Raw genomic sequence first — 19502 nt, forward strand, 5'->3', positions numbered from 1 at the left:
TAAAGTTATTCAAGGGTATTGACAGTACTCACATAAACCAGGCCAAATTGCTTTTTTACTGTGGTACAATAGTGTATTTGCTAACAATTTCTTAAAACATTTTACAGCACTATTAATAATTAAAAAAATAAAACAGAAAAAAATAAAGTGTAGGGGTCAGGGTAATGCCTCACATATAATAGACTTGTATGACCAGAAAAGACTGCTGTGCAGTGCTCCAAAGAAAATGACTTATATCGCCCCCTTCAACACTGCAGAATCCAGGAACAAGGCTGCAAAGTCAAACCCCCATTCAGCTCCATCACACAGAATCACCTGGGATTGGTAAAGCTAGAAGAACCCAAAGCCTTCACTTTCCAATTCAGTGCAGCTGTGACAGCAACTTTATTCCCTTAACTATTCTTTATTTTTAGAGACTTAATATTTAGTGAATTAGAGTGTGTTTACATGAACGTTAACTGAGAAAAAAACTGTGGATACTCTCAGAGGTTATAGACAGCACCATCCTGGTTCGGACACACGGGAGTTTGAGTCTCCTGACCAGATGCTGGATTTCATTCTCGGCCAAACAAAGTAGTAAATGCTCTTATTACTGAGCAATTTCCTCCCCCCCCAAAAAAAGAAGCCACTTTTTTATGCATAGTACTACTTAATTTCTAGTATTTCAAACATAATTTATGATGTTCTGCATTTGTTTCAATATTTCTCAAGTAGTTTTAGAACCGCTGATTACAGTCAACTCCCCTGATTACTATACCATCCTTTAATATACTCCAGCCAGGTCTCATGCATCTTCCAACTTATTGCAAATGCATTTTCTACTTCTTATCCTTACCACTTCCACTGTTTACTTCTCAATTATAGCTTCGATTGCTTTAAGTATCTTTAAAATTTGTGTACCTATGACAATATCCTAATTTTCTCCTCGTACCACTCTATCCGCCACAATTTTCTAATCATATGATTTTCTAAGTAAATCATATATTTACTCATTACACTTCCAGGAACTCCTAACACTAAAAAATTAAATCTGAGTATACTTTATCCCACAAAAGTTCTTTAATGAAAACAAGCCATTATTATAAGTTGAGTGGTCTTACAATTGTACAGTGCTAATGTCAAAAAGTACCTACTGTTTTTTCCAGGTTAACGCCCTACTCAAGAAATAATACAGTGCAATAATTGGAAGCAAATACCCTGAGGCTCTGTCTGAATTATTTTCTTTTTTCCATCTTTATTAAACTGGGTACTTCTTATTTACATTTCAAATGTTATTCCCTTTCCCGGTTAACAGGCCAACATCCCCCTAACCCCTCCTACTCTTCTATATAAGTGTTCCCCTCCGAATCCTCCCCCCATTAATGCCATACCCCAAAGAATTCTGTTCACTGGGGGTCCAGCCTTGGTAGGACCAAGGGCTTCCCTTCCACTGATGCCCTTACTAAGCTATTCATTGCTACCTATGAGGTCAGAGTCCAGGGTCAGTCCATGTATAGTCTTTAGGTAGTGGCTTAGTCCTGGAAGCTCTGGTTGCTTGGCATTGTTGTACATATGGGATCTCGAGCCCCTTCAAGCTCTTCCAGTTCTTTCTCTGATTCCTTCAACGGGGGTCCTATTCTCAGTTCAGTGGTTTGCTGCTGGCATTCGCCTCTGTATTTGCTGTATTCTGGCTGTGTCTCTCAGGAGAGATCTACATCTGGTTCCTGTCGGCCTGCACTTCTTTGCTTCATCCATCTTATCTAATTGGATGGCTGTATATGTATGGGCCACATGTGGGGCAGGCTCTGAATGTGTGTTCCTTCTGCCTCAGTTCTAAACATTGCCTCCCTATTCCCTCCGAAGGGTATTTTTGTTCCCCTTTTAAAAAAAGACGGAAGCATCCAAATTTTGGTCATCCTTCTTGAGTTTCATGTGTTCTGTGCATCTAGAGTAATATGAGCATTTGGGCTAATAGCCACTTATCAATGAGTGCATACCATGTGTGTTTTTCTGTGATTGGGTTACCTCACTCAGGATGATATTTTCCAGTTCCATCCATTTGCCTATGAATTTCATAAAGTCATTGTTTTTGATAGTTGAGTAATATTCCATTGTGTAGATGTACCATATTTCTATATCCATTTCTCTGTTGAAGGGCATCTGGGTTCTTTACAGCTTCTGGCTATTATAAATAAGGCTGCTATGAGCATAGTGAAGCATTTGTTATTGTTATATGTTGGAGCATCTTTTGGCTATATGCCAAAGAGAGGTATAGCTGCCTCCTAAGTAGTGCAATGTCCAATCTTCTGAGGAAACTCCAGACTGATTTCCAGAATGGTTGTACCTGCTGCAATCCCACCAACAATGGAGGAGTGTTCCCCTTTCTCCACATCCTCGCTAGCAGCTGTAGCTGGAGTCTTTGACCTTAGCCATTTTGACTGGTGTGAGGTAGAATCTCAGGGTTGTTTTGATTTGCATTTCCCTTATGACTGAAGATGTTGAACATTTCTTTAGGTGCTTCTCAGACATTCGGCATTCCTCAGCTATGAATTCTTTGTTTAGCTCTGAACCCCATTTTTAATATGGTTATTTTTCCCCTGCAGTCTAACTTCATGAATTCTTTGTATAGTTTGGATATAAAACCTCTAACAGTTGTAGGATTGGAAGAGATCTTTTCCCAATCCGTTGGTTGCCGTTTTGTCTTAACAATAGTGTCCTTTCCCTTACACAAGTTTTGTGATTTTATGAGACCCCATGTGTTGATTCGTGATCTTAGAGCATGAGCCATTGGTGTTTTGTTCAGGAAATTTTCTCCCATGTCCATGTGATCAAGATTCTTCCTCTCTCTCTCTCTCTCTCTCTCTCTCTCTCTCTCTCTCTCTCTCTCTTTCTATTAGTTTGAGTTTATCTGGTTTGATGCGGAGGTCCTTGATCCACTTGGACTTAAGCTATGTACAGGGTGATAAGAATGGATCAGTCTGCATTCTTCTACAAGCTGACCTCCATTTGATCCAGCACCATTTGTTGAAAATGCTATCTTTTTTCCATTGGATGGTTTTGGCCCAATTGTCAGAAATCAAGTAACCATAGTTATATGGGTTCATTTCTGGGTCTTCAATGCTATTCCACTGGTCTATCTGCCTATCTCTGTAACAATACCATGCAGTTTTTATCACTATTGCTCTGTAATACTGCTTGAATTCAGGGATAGTGATTCCCCCAGAAGACCTTTTATTGTTTATGAGAGTTTTAGCTTTCCTTGTTTTTCATTATTCCAGATGAATTTGCAAATTTTTCTGTCTAACTCTATGAAGAATTGGATTGGAATTTTGATGGGGATTGCATTGAATCTGTAGATGGCTTTTGGTAAAATGACCATTTTTACTATATTAATCCTGCCAATCCACGAGCATAGGAGATCTTTACATCTTCTGAGATCTTCTTTAATTTCTTTCTTCAGAGGCTTAAAGTTCTTATCATATAGATCTTTCCCTTGCTTGGTTAACGTCACTTCAAGGTATTTTATATTTTTTGGGATTATTATGAAGGGTTTCATTTCCCTAATTTCTTTCCCAGTTTGTTTCAATTTGTGTAGAGGAAGGCAACTGATTTATTTGAGTAAATTTTATACCCAGCCACTTTGCTGAAGGTTTTTATCAGGTTTAGTAGTTCCCTGGTGGAACTTTTGGGATCCCTTAAGTATACAATCATATTGTCTGCAAATAGTGATATTTTGACTTCTTCCTTTCCAATCTGTATTGCTTTAATCACCTTTCATTGTCTGATTGCTCTGATTAGGACTTTGAGAACTATATTGAAAAACTAGGGAGAGAGTGGGCACCCTTGTCCAGTCCCTGATTTAAGTGGGATTGCTTCAAGTTTCTCTCCATTTAGTTTGATGTTAACTACTGGTTTGCTATATATGGCCTTTACTATGTTTAGATATGGGCCTTGAATTCCTGTTCTTTCCAGGATATTTATCATGAAGGGGTGTTGAATTTTGTCAAATGCTTTCTCAGCAACTAATGAAATGATCATGTGGTTTTTATCTTTCAATTCATTTATATATTGGATTATGTTGATGGTTTTCCCGATATTAAACAATCCCTGGGATGAAGCCTACTTGATAATGGTGGATGATTGTTTTGATGTGTTCTAAGATTAGGTTTTCAAGAATTTTACTGAGAACTTTTGCTTCATTATTCATAAGGGAAATTTATCTGAAGTTCTCTTTCTTTGTTGTGTCTTTGTGTGGTTTAGGTATAAAAGTAATTGTGGCTTCATTGAAGGAATTCATTAGTGCTCCATCTGTTTCAATTTTGTGGAATAGTTTGGATAGTATTGGCATGAGGTCTTCTATGAAGGTCTGATAGAATTCTGCACTGAACCCGTCTGGACCTGGGCTTTTTTTGGTTGGGAGACTTTTAACGACTGCTCTATTTCTTTAGGAGTTATGGCGTTGTATAAATGGTTTATCTATTCTTGATTAAACTTCGGTACCTGGTATCTGTCTAGGAAATTGTCCACTTGCTCCAGATTTGCAAGTTTTGTTGAATATAGGCTTTTATAGTAGGATCTGATGATATTTTGAATTTCCTCTGATTCTGTAGTTATGTCTCCCTTTTCATTTCTGATTTTGTTAATTTGGACACACTTTCTGTGTGCTCTCATTAGTCTGGCTAAGGGTTTATCTATCTTGTTGATTTTCTCCAAGAACCAACTTTTGGTTCTATTGATTCTTTCTATGGTCCTATTTGTTTCTACTTGGTTGATTTCAGCTCTGAGTTTGATTATTTCCTGCCTTCTACTCCTCCTGGGTGTATTTGCTTCTTTTTGTTCTAGAGCTTTTAGGTGTGCTGCCAAGCTGGTGATACATGCTCTCTCCTCTTTCTTTCTCAGAGCTATGAGTTTTCTTCTTAACACAGCTTTCATTGTGTCCCATAAATTTGGGTATGTTGTACCTTCATTTTCATTAAATTCTAAGAAGTCTTTAATTTCTTTCTTTATTTCTTCCTTGACCAGGTTATCATTGAATAGAGCATTGTTCAATTTCCATGTATATGTGGGCGTTCTTCCCTTATTGTTATTGAAGACCAGCTTTAGCCCGTGATGGTCTGATAGCACGCATGGGATTATTTCTATCTTTCTGTACCTGTTGAGGCCCATTTTTTGACCAATTATATGGTCAATTTTGGAGAAAGTACCATGAGGTGCTGAGAAGAATGTATATCCTTTTGCTTTAGGATAGAATGTTCTATTAATATCTCGTAAGTCCATCTGTTTCATAACTTCTGTTAGTCTGTCTATGTCTCTGTTTAATTTCTGTTCCATGATCTGACCAATGATGAGAGTGGGGTATTGAAATCTCCTGCTATCATTGTGTGAGGTACAATGTGTACTTTGAGCTTTACTAAGGTTTCTTTTATGTATGTAGGTGCCCTTATATTTGGAGCATAAATATTAAGGATTGAGAGTTCATCTTGGTTGATTTTTCCTTTGATCAATATGAAGTGTCCTTTCTTATCTTTTTTGATGATTTTGGTTGAAAATAAATTTTATTCAATATGAGAATGGCTACTCCTGCTTGCTTCTTCAGACCATTTTATTGGGAATTTGTTTTCCAGCCTTTTTCTCTGACGTAGTGTCTGTCTTTTTCTCTGAGGTGTGTTTCCTGTAGGCAGCAAAATGCTGGGTCCTCATTATGTATCCAGTTTGTTAATATGTGTCTTTTTATTGAGGAATTGAGTCCATTGATGTTGAGAGATATTAAGGAATAGTGATTATTGTTTCCTGTTATCTTCATATCAGGAGGTTGGATTATTTTTGTGTCCTTGTCTTCTCTTCGTTTTGTTGCAAAATGATTAGTTTCTTTCATTTTCTAGGTTGTAGCTTGCCTCCTTGTGTTGGGCTTTACCATTTATTATCCTTTGTAGGGCTGGATTTGTAGAAAGATATTGTGTAAATTTGAGTTTGTCGTGGAATATCTTGATTTCTCCTTCTATGTTAATTGAGATTTTTGCTAGATACAGTAACCTCGGCTGGCATTTGTGTTCTCTTAGGTTCTGTATGATATCTGTACAGGATCTTCTGGCTTTCATAGTCTCTGGTGAGAAGTCTGGTGTAATTCTGATAGGTCTGCCTTTATATGTTACTTGACCTTTTTCCCTTACTGCTTTTAATATTCTTTCTTTGTTTTGTCCATTTGGTGTTTTGACTATTATGTGATGGGAGGTGTTTCTTTTTTGGTCCAATCTATTTGGAGTTCTGTAAGTTTCTTTTATGTTTATGAGCATCTCTTTCTTTAGGTTAGGGAAATTTTCTTCTATGATTTTGCTGAGGATATTTATTGGTCCTTTGAGCTGGGAGTCTTCACTCTCTTCTATACCTATTATCCTTAGGTTTGATCTTCTCATTTTGTCCTGGATTTCCTGTATGTTTTGGGCCAGTAGCTTTTTCCATTTTACACTACCTTTGACAGTTATTTTGATGATTTCTATGGAATATTCTGCTACTGAGATTCTCCATTCTACCTGTTGTAGTCTGTTGGTGATGCTTGTATCTATGGCTCCTTGCCTTTTCCTTTGGTTTTCTATGTCCAGGGTTGTCTCCCTTTTTGCTTTCTTTATTGTTTCTATTTCCATTTTCAATTCCTTCACCTGTTTGATTGTGTTTTCCTGTAATTCTTTCAGGGATTTTTGTGTTTCCTCTCTAAGGGCTTCTACTTGTTTACTTGTGTTTTCCTGCATTTCTCTAAGGGAGTTCTTTATATCTTTCTTAAAGTCCTCCATCATCATGATCAAATGTGACTTTGAATCTAGTTCTTGCTTTTCTGCTGTGTTTTGATATTCAGTGTTTGCTTTGGTAGGATAATTGGGCTCTTATGATACCATGTAGTTTTGGTTTCTTTTGCTTGGGTTCCTGCGCTTGCCTCTAGCCATCAGTTTGTCTCCAGCATTACCTTGTTCTGCTATTTCTGACAGTGGCTTGATCGTCCTATAAGCCTGTGTGTCAGGAGTGCCTGTTTTCCCGTTTTCTTTCAGCTTGTTATGGGAACAGAGTGTTCTTCTTTCAGGCATGTAGTCATTCCTGTCCACTGGCTTTCAACTGTTCCTGTGAGTATGTGTCCTGAGTCTACCTGGCAGGTCACTTTGAGCATAAAAGTTGGTCTTCCCTCTGGTCTCGGGCCTGATGTCTCTCCTTGGGGCTAGGTTTCAGTTCTCCTTGAGGGCAGCAACCAGAATGGCCTGCACCCACTTCTGCATCCCTGTGGGCAGGGTCCCTGGTGGCACTAGGTGTTTTCCTCTAGAGTCAGAAATGTGGGCAGAGAGTAGTCTCCTCTGGTTTCCCAGGCATGTATGCACCTCTGAAGGTCTAGATCTCCCTCCCATGGGATTTGGGAGCAGGGAGCTGTTTGACCAGGTCCCTTCAGATCCAGGCACAATCTGGACCATAGGTCTCCTGCAGCTTGCCTGCCCCTCTCTTTCTGTTCCCAGAGGCCCTACACATTTCCTCTTGTGCCAGGGATATGGGCAAAGGCGGGCAGAAGTGGCAGTCTCTCTTGCTCTGCAGTTTCAGGATTGACCACACGTCTGGGCAATGATGTCTCTCTCCCATGGAGTTTGGGATCAGGGAGCTGTGGGCCAGGATTAACGAGGTTTGAGTTTTTATTTTCTTAACTGCATACAGATTAATGCCATATCCAAATCCCACTTGAACATTACAACTGCTTTGAGTAAAAATAGCAATGATGTAATAAAACAAACCAAAGAGTTGAAAAACCAGATATATAAACCCAAATATATTAATGTAGTAAATAAAAAAAGACAATATAAAGACCTCCAAAATGTAGTAACCCTACAGAAAGAGCATTCTGCAAGATTGTGTTAGATGAAAATGCAGAGAGAGAACATCAAATAATGACTCTACGTATGTTTAAATACACGACAGCTGTAGGAAAATTGGAAGGTGTCAGATAATATGCTATGAGCAATTGAACAAAGATACAAACATAAAAGAGGGCATCCTCAGATAAACATGATTCTCTAAAAAGACAAACTTTAGAGGTTTAGGCACTAAATGAGAATAATCTCATCCTAGCAGTACAGAAGGAATATGCAAAAGAGTCATAGCAAAACATTTTTCTTAGTTTCAGTAGGAGATGATATTTCAGTGAAGAAAGAAATAAGAATACCAGGAATAAGTCTTCCATTGTGATTTTATGATTAAAACACTTAAGATACAGCACAAATAAAGTTTACTGAAATTGGTACAAGAAACACTCCTACAAAAATATAAAGGAAGGCCTATCAGAATAACAGCAGATTATTGAACTGACAATTTTAAAGTTAATAGAACTTGGTGTTAAGAAAACAGCTGCCAACAGAGTATTATGCATGGCAAAGCATTCTTTCATTACAAAAGAAAAATTAATAATTTTCAGATAAAGATATACTAAAGCAATTTATTGTCATGAATTAATCTCTTATTTATAAAAAATACTTTAGGGAATCTTCCACATTGGAGGAGACAACATAACTATCCATGAGACTACAAGAAATATAAACTATATTAGAGCCTCACTAAGTTTCAGAGGAAAAGGAAAAGGAAATGTCTGTCTTACCCACTCCCTTTTATGTCCCTTTTCATCCAGCTTATGTTTTTCATGGGAAAACATGGTGAAGTGCTTGGATCATCACAAGAGAAGGTTTTAGACACAACCACTTTTTAAAAACACCAGTTTGCTGACCTGTTACATCTGCTAGGTAACAGGGTCTATTTGGTCCTACACTCTGTTTTCCAGGAACCTAACACATATTTATTGTTATTCCTAAGTATTTCTTTCACAACTCATGCTTCTCACATGGTCATTTTTAGTCTTCTACAATTCAGAAAAAATTCTGTATATTGTGGTGCTGTGACTTGAACCCAGGTCCTTGATACTTGCAGATCTTTGCACTGTTCCCATAGAAATATTACCTGAATCACTCTTTTGTATATTCCTTTTGTACTGCTAGGATGTGATCAAGGTGTTTACAATGTTTCATTTTAAGATGATTTTCTTAACTACGTTTTCATTTTTTTCATTTATTTTTATATGATAAAAGACTAATACTGCTCCAATTTTAAAAACAGATTTCTTAGTTCATATTCTAAGAAAGTGCATGAAAAAGAGAGGATATAGCTTTCAAGTATTTAAAAACCCTTGTAGACTGTTCAGCCTGAATTCTCAAATGCATGGATGTTTAATTAATGAGACACAGCATTATTACTCTGGAGACATCACAGGGAGAAGTACTCACTAGTCATTTAAAATGCCATTCACTACTTTGGAAGTAGATATTAGCACAAATGCTTTAAAGAGTATTATGTCAATATATGTCAAAAGTTGTTTAAAATTTCACTTTCATTTTAGCATTAATACTACTTAAGGAGATTTATTTTTGAAACATAATGTATCTAAGAACAGATTTTCCCTAGGTATGTGTACTATGCATAATTTGTATGTTAATGAAATTATAAGATTTTTAGTTAAAACACTGCAGAAATAATTGTATAATCATGCAGTAAAGCACCATGAAGCCATTAAACAATATGTTACAAAATGTTTCATCATATATTCAAGTTTTCTAATCTTGAGATTAAAAATTAGAAATATGCATATGTTTTTAACGAAAGCCTTATAAGTAGTTTTAGATTACTATATTTCTTTTCATTAATGTAATTTTGTTTAAAATAATCTGTAAATTGTCATTTTATGTATATATACCCATATATATAATGTACGATCATCTTCTTCATTGCTTTTCATAAATAAACATGTATAGTATAGAATATAAACATCATAGCATTTATTTGAAAATTTATTGCAGTGAAAGTTGTTCTTTCTTGCTCTCTCTTCCTGCTCCTTCTCTCTCTTGCCTCATTCCCTCCTCCCCATAATCCTCATGGTAGGCCTCTACTTCACCTCTTCACCTCTCTCTCTCTCTCTCTCTCTCTCTCTCTCTCTCTCTCTCTCTCTCCCTTTCTCTGCCTCTACTGCCCTCTTGACTCCCCTCCCTATGCCCTGTATAAATTCTAGTGTATACTAAAAAGAAAGTTTTTTCACATTTGGGATCTTGACCTTACTAATAAACAATCTTAAATGTCTTGAGTTACATAATTATGCACAAAACAGATGTCATGATTTCATTTATATTACAGTCATAATCACCAGGACCAAAAACAATTTGGGGATGAGAGGGTTTATTTCATTTTATAGCTCATGAAGAGAAGATGGGATAGGATTTCAAGACATAAACCTGAAAACAAGAACAGAAGCAAAGGGCATAGGGTAACATACTATGTCTGCTTTTGTAGACATAGTATGTTAAGACTTCTTTCTTTAAACTTGAGGACCTACTGTCTTTGAGTGGTTGTTCACACAATGCCCTGACAAAGTTGAAGAACATAACTCTCAAATATGAAAAATTATTTTAACAAACACTGTATCGTATAACATAAGAAACTATCATGTATATGCCTAAGATCCTCACACTCAGGAGGGAAACAATGAAGGATTCTCATAAATTTGAGGCTAGACTTGTCCATTCAGATATCTATGAGTGACAGGGCTTTAGAGTGAGACCCTACAGTTAGTGGCCTGGTGCCTCATCCCACCTCAACTATGAATGAAGACAATAACCCCAAAGACTTCAATACAAGCAATCTAAGGGAAGTGTCTTTTTTAGTAGTGGTTCCTCTTGCCAGATGACACTACTTTATGTCATGTTGAACAAAAACCAACAAGGACAATAGGTATCACAAAAGCCATTAAAATCCTATTTATACTTAGAAAATGTAATAACAAATGAACATCTCAACATGATATATACATTTGAATTTACATCTTAAACAATTAAAATGTTAAGGAGCCTGATATAGCTAATTCCTGAGAGACTCTGCCAGAGCATGACAAATACAGAGGGGAACGCTTGCAGTCAACCATTGAACTAAGAATGGAGTCCCCATTGGAGAAATTAGAGAAAGGATTGAAGGAACTGAAGATGTTTACAACCACATAAGAACAACAGTACCAACCAACCAGATGTCCAAGGGACTAAACCATCGTCCAAAGAGTACACAATGGACAAAACCATGGCTCCAGCTGCATATGTAGTAGAGGATGGCCTTGAAGGGCTCAATGGGAGGAGAAGCTCTTGATCCTGCAAAGCCTGGATACCCACCCCCCGTGTAGGGGAATGTCAGGGTGGAGAGGCAGGAAGGGCTGGGTGGTTGGGTCAGGAACACCCTCATAGAAGGGGAAGGGGGTTCAATAGGGGGTTTATGGACAGAAAACTGGGAAGGGGGATAACATATGAATGTTAATAAAAAATCTAATAAAAAGAATTTTTCCATTCTGAATATGTAATTAGTATTGTATTATTTGACTTTTCTTTATTGTTGAATTTTCAAAGGTGGGCACTGACATATAATTAATATATTAACCATTTAAAGTCAACACTAAAGCCTGTCTAACTCATATCCCAGGTATATCATCTGTCAGCTCATGTGTTGAACATAATGATTCCAGGTATGCTGTTTCTTGATCACTGCTCATATACAAAATGCTTAGTTATCTTTTAGTGATGTGCCAGAGTTCAGTTTGCGAGCATAGCACTATGTGTTTTAATAGCAGACAAAGTTGAAGAAGATAATTCTCAAATATGAAAAGTTATTTTAACAAATACTGTTTTGTATAACATAAGAAACTATCACATGTATATGCCTAAGATCTTCACACTCAGGAGGGAAACAATGGAGGGTTCTCATAAATTTGAGGCTAGACTTGTCCATTCAGGTATCTATGAGTGACAGGGCTGTAGAGTAAGACCCTTATCTTTCTTTAGGTAAGAGAAAAGAAAGAAGGAAAGAAAGAAAGAAAGAAAGAAAGAAAGAAAGAAAGAAAGAAAGAAAGAAAGAAAGAAGAAAGAGAGAGAGAGAGAGAGAGAGAAAGAAAGAAAGAAAGAAAGAAAGAAAGAAAGAAAGAAAGAAAGGAAGGAAGAAAGAAAGAAAGATGAAGGAAAGAACAGATGAAAGGGAAAAGGGAGGAAGGAAGGACAGAAGAAAGGAAGGATGGATGGAAAGTTGGAAGGAAGAATTAAAAAATAGTAAATCATGCTTGGGTTTGAGACTCATTCAGTATAGCCAAGAATATTTATGTTTTCTGTAATCAGCAAGTTTTATATAACCAAGACAGTCATATAAATATACAAACCACACTTAACATTATTCTCACTCTGCCCTTTGTTTCAGTTGATCTATACTGTGAAGCCTGTAATTTTTTTGTTTTGTTTTGTTGTTTTTAACTTGAGTATTTCGTATATACATTTCGAGTGTTATACCCTTTCCCGGTTTCCTTCTTTATGGGTGTTCCCCTCCCCATCCTCCCCCCATTGCCGTTCTCCCCCCAACAATCTAGTTCACTGGGGGTTCAGTCTTAGCATGACCCAGGGCTTCCCCTTCCACTGGTGCTCTTACTAGGATATTCATTGCTACCTATGAGGTCAGAGTCCAGGGTCAGTCCATGTATAGTCTTTAGGTAGTGGCTTAGTCCCTGGAAGCTCTGGTTGCTTGGCATTGTTGTACATATGGGGTCTCGAGCCCCTTCAAGCTCTTCCAGTTCTTTCTCTGATTCCTTCAACGGGGGTCCTATTCTCAGTTCAGTGGTTTGCTGCTGGCATTCGCCTCTGTATTTGCTGTATTCTGGCTGTGTCTCTCAGGAGCGATCTACATCCGGCTCCTGTCGGTCTGCACTTCTTTGCTTCATCCATCTTGTCTAATTGGGTGGCTGTATATGTATGGGCCACATGTGGGGCAGGCTCTGAATGGGTGTTCCTTCTGTGTCTGTTTTAATCTTTGCCTCTCTATTCCCTGACAAGGGTATTCTTGTTCCCCTTTTAAAGAAAAGCCTGTAATGTTAATGAAGTAGAAGTGCCTTACTTGTAAATAAAAATAGTGGACTTACCCTTAAATAAAAATAGCGCTTGATACATTTGAACTTGAGCTTTTTACAAGGTGACAATTATGGGTCTATTTTCATTTTTCAATACCCTTGGAGGGACCTGGAACGGAAAGGGGACAGGAAAGGAAGAGGGGAACATGCTCAGACATTGGGGAGAACAGGGCTGAAGAAGCCCTGAGGGCCAGCAGAAAGCATGGAAACAGCAACTTCGGGAAGTAAGAGGTAGGGGGACTCTCTAGATTGTACCAGAGACCTGGAATGTGAGAGACTCTCAGGACTCAAAGAGGGGGATAGACCTTAGATGAAATACCCTATGGGTGGGGGAACTTGTACAGTCCACCTCCAGTAGAAAGACAGCGAATCAAGTGGAGGGATGGAGTTGACATCCAAGACCCAGAACGGTTCCTGTCTGGAACAACTGCAGGGACAAAAATGGAGAAAAGCCTGAGCAAGAGGAGGTCCAGAAACAGGCCCATATTGGGATTCATCTGGGAACATCGGGTCGGGTCCCAAGGTCTGACACTAATACTGATGCGGTGGTATGCTTAGAAACAGGGGCTTCCCTGGCAGCTCTGGTGTGTGTGGCGAGGAAGTATGGGAGAAGAGGAAAAGGGATAACATTTGAAATGTAAATATATAAAATATCTAAGAAAAAAAGACGCTAAAAAACAAACAAACAAACAAACAGAGGGCCTTTCATGACTGCCCTCTAAAAGGCTCATCAAGCAGCTGAAAGAGTCAGATGCAGATATTTACACCCAGGCAAAGGGCAGAAGCTGCTGACTTCTGTGATTTAATTAGAGGAAAGCTGGAAGAAGCTGAGGAGGAGGGAGATCCTATAAGAAGACCAGCAGTCTCTACTAACCTTGATCCTTGGGATCTCTCAGACACTGAGCCACCACCAGGCAGCATACACCAGCTGATATAAGGCCCCCAACACATTTATAGGCAGAGAAGATGCACCTAACCCCTGAAAGACTTGAGGTCCCAGGGAGTAAGGGTGGGGTTGGCTGGGGGAAGGGATATTGTCTTGGAGACAGTTGGGAGGATCGGTGGGATGTGAAAGAGTTGGAAGGTAGACTAGGCATAGGATAAAGTCTATAGTGTAAAAATGATTAAAGAGTAAATTTTAAAAATCCAAGAAAACAAGAATATAGTGCTATTCTTTGTTTTATGTATATATTTATTTGGTATTTTCCGTGTGTGTGTGTGTGTGTGTGTGTGTGTGTGATACCATGCATGTGGATATGAGAGACTACTGATTAGGTTATTTACGTCTATTATATGGGCTTCAGGGATGAACATGTCTCTTCAGATTTGGCAGTAAGTTCCTTTTTACACTGACTTATCTGATTCTAACACTAAATGATGCTAGATGATGTTCAATTAATTTTGTTGAAATATTACGATTTCACTACAAAGCAAGTGCAAGCCTGAATGATTTGTTGAATTTCTATAGTTACAAGTGCTGATTTTCCTTTGCCGCCCAAATCTGGAAGCACCATTCTATTATTAAAATCGATCATATTCATCTATTGACAGCTGTTTCCCAAAGTAGGGAAGTATCTTGTTACTGCATGTAACCATGTAATGGAAATTAAAAAAAATCTTACAGTATCAGAATATGAAGATGGATTAAATTGAATTGGTATTCTGTTTAGACTCTAGGAGACATTTGAATGTGCATGGTCTTGGTTCCTGTCACTTAACTGGGTTATTTGGGTAACATTGTTCCTAAAGCAGCCTTACTTTATCTGCATATTCTCATTTTTCCAATTGACAATATACTTTACTGTAAGTAAATAATTTCAGGAGGCTCTATCAAGGTGTGAGTGAGGAAGTCCCTAGCGCCACACACGACAGAGCACCCTAGCAGGGACTTCCTTACCAGTGTCTTATAGTATTCATCAGCACAGATTTTCGAGGGATTTCTCGAGGACCAGTGGAATTAAAAGTTAATATTGGTTAGTATTTTACCTTAAGTTACAGCTTGAAAACATTCAATAGCTTAAATTTCTAAAGAAGGATGGAGTGATACATTTTCTACTCAACTTTTAAGTTGAGAAAGCTGTTAGATTTTTCTGCTGACAGACATAAAAATTCCAGTTATCGAAGTAAGAATCTACTATGTTTGAAAGAAAACTAACCAATAAAATCTACTTAAATAATCATATCATTAAATTTTGCATTTTAGCACTCAGTTGCCCATTGAAATGCTGTGTATTTCTTCAAAACATCTGGGCGAATTATCATTTTCTCTAAGGATTGGTGTTGTTTTTGCCCCTTGTAAGATAAGCAATCAATTAATAAGTTAACATTTGACTCAGATCCATTTGCATAAATAATTTATAACTTAAATTAAAATAGAAATTGATTACAATATAGGTGTCTATTTGGTGATAGAAGACTTGAATTGAGTACATGGTTGGGAAGCTGTATCTGCAAGTGCAGAAAGACGCTCCTCTGTCAGGTGAGGATTCTAAGAATGTAAAGAATTTTCATGGCGATCCTTAACACAGACAATCTTAGAAGTTGAATTAAACCCCAAAAGAAAAGTATCTTGCCACTTCAAATAAAATAGTCTTGAAGGATAATTAAGCATGGATACACATCTGGCACCCATTATTATCTGGAGCTTTTATCCTTCCTCACACACTGTGAAGCAGGTCGTGTTGACATGGACTTTTTGACTAAGAAGGTGGATCTACTTTGACTCTGATTGGAATAAATATACTTGTCATTCCGACAATGACATTTTAATGAATCATGAATTTTTAAAGAAACATGTGCTTTCAACTGAAACTTCATCAAGTGAATTTGTTATATTGAATATTAACTTTATATCCAATGAAGCAGCAAATAAAGTAGAAAGATAATTGTTAGATATACGCCACTAAAAATGTCCGACGTCTTGCTCATACCAGCTAAATTACTCCCTAAAAATATAAACCTATAATTATAGCACACTTTATGTTTTGGAAACTCAAAGATGGGATTTCGAGTGTTTTCAGCAGTTTGAAGTGATAAACGTTTAAAAAGATGGATGTGTTCACCCTGTCTCAAATAAACGTCACACAATGTTTCATATACATATATATATAAAAATATATCAAAGCATCACAAGATATGTATAGATTTTATGCTTCTTTCACTAGCTAATGTTTAAATTAATATATGCATATATATGTTATCATAAGCTTCTGCATGTTTGTGATTTTATCCGCTGTCCATACCTAGAGAAGCTGGTTATTATTTATACAGTCAAGGAGACAGAGACAACCTAAGGCTGACAAGCTTTCTGTTGCTATTTTTCATAGCTCATCTTATCTTCTGGAGTCTTTTCTGTCTGCCATGTCTCAATCACCTATCATAGACCTTAGTATGTCTAATTTGAATGGACTCCCAATGAAGGAAATTTAGAACAAGAACAATTGTACAGTTTGATTTTTATATCTAAAGCATTACAGAACTCTTCTCTTCAATGAAACTGAATAATTGAATAGTTACAGTAGAGACAGGTGAATACTGAAGAATAAACATTTCCTGAAGAGGGTAAAGTTATGTGCATACACACACACACACACACACACACACACACACACACACACACACACCAGTTTTTTCCCCATTCAAAAATGTGTTTCCTATTTGCTATATATTTGGGACCCTGAACTCCTCTTTCACTTTCTATTTCAGACAGCATTAGGGTAATTGATTTTTTTTTATTTTTACACTTTCTCTCTCTCTCTCTCTCTCTCTCTCTCTCTCTCTCTCTCTCTCTCTCTCTCTTCGTTCTTTGTATTTTTTATTTTTATTTTATTATTTACTTTTTCCCACTAAAGCTTAACTTCAAAGGAGTAAATTAAATACATCACTTCATTTTCTCAATGTAATTGGCATCTGCCATATTTTTGGGACATGTGTCATGATATAGTACTGTCTGGGTATCTGGGAATTATCCTAAGGGAAATGTAGAAACTCATTCTTTTGCCAAGTTGTCTATTTGAATGAGAGGCCAAAACAGAATCCACACATAAACTTCTATCTAGATTTCAGCCACACAGTGAATAAACATGCAGAATTCACTATTGTAACTTGTGTAGTATTCACTATTGTAACTTGTGCATTATTCACTATTGTAACTTGTGTGGTATTCACTATTGTAACTTGTGTAGTATCAGGAGAGCCTCATTGTCAGGGTCAGATTGGCAATGAATTCAGCAACGGTGCCTGAAGCCTTCTTTGGCATGATGAGCTGTGGTGTCTCCTCTGGAACTCTCTGGCATCCGTGTGGTCCTATTGAAACCACCATTTGGTGTATTTTTTAAAATGATCAGAATTTGACGTCTTCAAAGCATAATCTCCAGGCACAGCTCAAACTTTTGGTGGCTCCATAAAGCTTTGTTATGTATTTCCTCTAAAATGACTCAAAAGAATTTATGGTTGTTTGTCATGAACGCTGGTTTATGTCATCTGGCATCAACTCAAACATATACATTATTGGCTTCGTATTTAAAATAAGTGACAGAAAATATATATTGATGATGTCAGAGAATAGAAGCACTTCCAAACAGTAGAGAACAAATGGACGTGGCCTCCACTACTGTACTAGAAAGAGTATTTTTATTACATGATTCTTTAATTTATTACAACCTCTATTTATCTTCTGAAAATAAATAGGATTCAGTATACAAAGGAAAAATGACCATTGTTAGAAATGTAGTTAATATGTAATTCTAGGTTTGAGCATGTTGTTATCAGACTTTAATCCAACAATTAATCACTATGTTCAAATATTTTAAAGCAGTATTCAGGAAATATGGTCAATTATAACATGAGATGCTTTACATATAGTTTATATATAAACATATATATTGATTATATAGATATAAACATATATAAAACAAATGTGTATATAAAGTTGATATTAATTTTTATTTATTTTTACCAACCTAATGAAAATTAACACCTTACTTAGGAAAAATTTCTTTAATATATTTTAATGCTATATATATCTCTTCTGTAAAAATATAATAAAATTAGAATTCTGGCAGAATAAATGTATACTCTTTATAGTCTGTATGTGTAGAACTACATAGTTTTGGACAATTTACTTGAGATAGATTTGGCAAGTTTTAAATAAAAGATTCATGTTTCATGACATAGAGATCTCTGTTAAATTGGAGTTATTATGATTTCTTTAGTACTATAGACCATCATGGACCTTACCCCTGAGTGTAGCTCATATCTAAGAATATAACTACACTTAAAAATAAAAATTTTAAATGAATTATTAAGTTATAACAATCTCTATGGGTGATTAGGTTAAGATATGTTTGTTTGGGTGGATGCTAACATAATCTGAATATTTTTTCATTGGCAAAAGGGTATGCATGAAAGAGCATGAGCACATAGGAAAACAGGTGAAGATAGAGAACGAGTGGCCATCTACAGACGAGAGAGGGGACCCATGAGAAACAGACATGGAGACGCTGTGATACTGGACTGCCTGTGTCCTGAGTCTGAGATATGAATGAGTGCCTTTAGTACTTTGTTATGGCAGTGCCATTCTCTTACTGCACTTCCAGTAAACAAACTTGCCATTAGATACATGTTGTTAAAGGCTCTTATTAATCTTTGTATCATAAACCAAGAGTATGATTATAACCAAGAGTATGATTGATTAATGTCAATTATTGTATAGCTTCTAATGGCGTAGACTAATGCATTTGTGGATAAAATATATATGTATTTATTAGAGTACCTTTTCCATCAAATGAGTTACTCATTTGATATATTAACAGAAAATGCTAAAATATTATTATCATTAGTCTATTTCTGTATGAAATGATGTATAGTGCATAGGCTCCCAAATGTGTACAGATGTGTGCATATATTTAATATATATTTATATAATTGATATCTGCAACGTTTTGAAATAATTTAAAAAGAAAGAGTAATATAGATGTTATCACAGCCTCCTAATTACAATGTATTCTGAATGAGAAACAGTTCTTTCAATAGACAAACTTTTCACATGAACTTCAAAATTTGACATAGTGCATTGGAAAACATGACTATTAAAATAAATCTCAATTTGATGAATGCTTTCAGTTCTTTCTATTCATTCTTTTTTCTTTATTTGATGTTCTCATGCCTCCTGTATAAAATAATGTATATTAACAATCACTAGAAAAATGATCTTAATGTTATAAATGGGAATGCGAATTTAATTACTTTATCAGGAAGAAATAGATGTGCACACTTGGAAAGAAGAATCGTGCAGCAGCAAAATGATGTCATTCTGGAGAAAAGGGTTCTGGAGAGACGATAATCCATGCTCTCTGTTCTCCCCATGCACACACACTGTACAGATATTTCTTTTTCCATAAAATGTCCAGAAAAATTGAATCTTCTACACTACAAAGCTTATGAGAATTAATTTATTTTCTTACATAAGAGTTTGATACATATTATTTATCAATAGATAAGTAAATAACATATAATATAGATGCTTTGGAAA

The sequence above is a fragment of the Rattus norvegicus genome, chromosome 11, assembly GCF_021556685.1.
Source record: "Rattus norvegicus strain SHRSP/BbbUtx chromosome 11, alternate assembly SHRSP_T2T, whole genome shotgun sequence".
Classification (NCBI taxonomy): domain Eukaryota; kingdom Metazoa; phylum Chordata; class Mammalia; order Rodentia; family Muridae; genus Rattus; species Rattus norvegicus.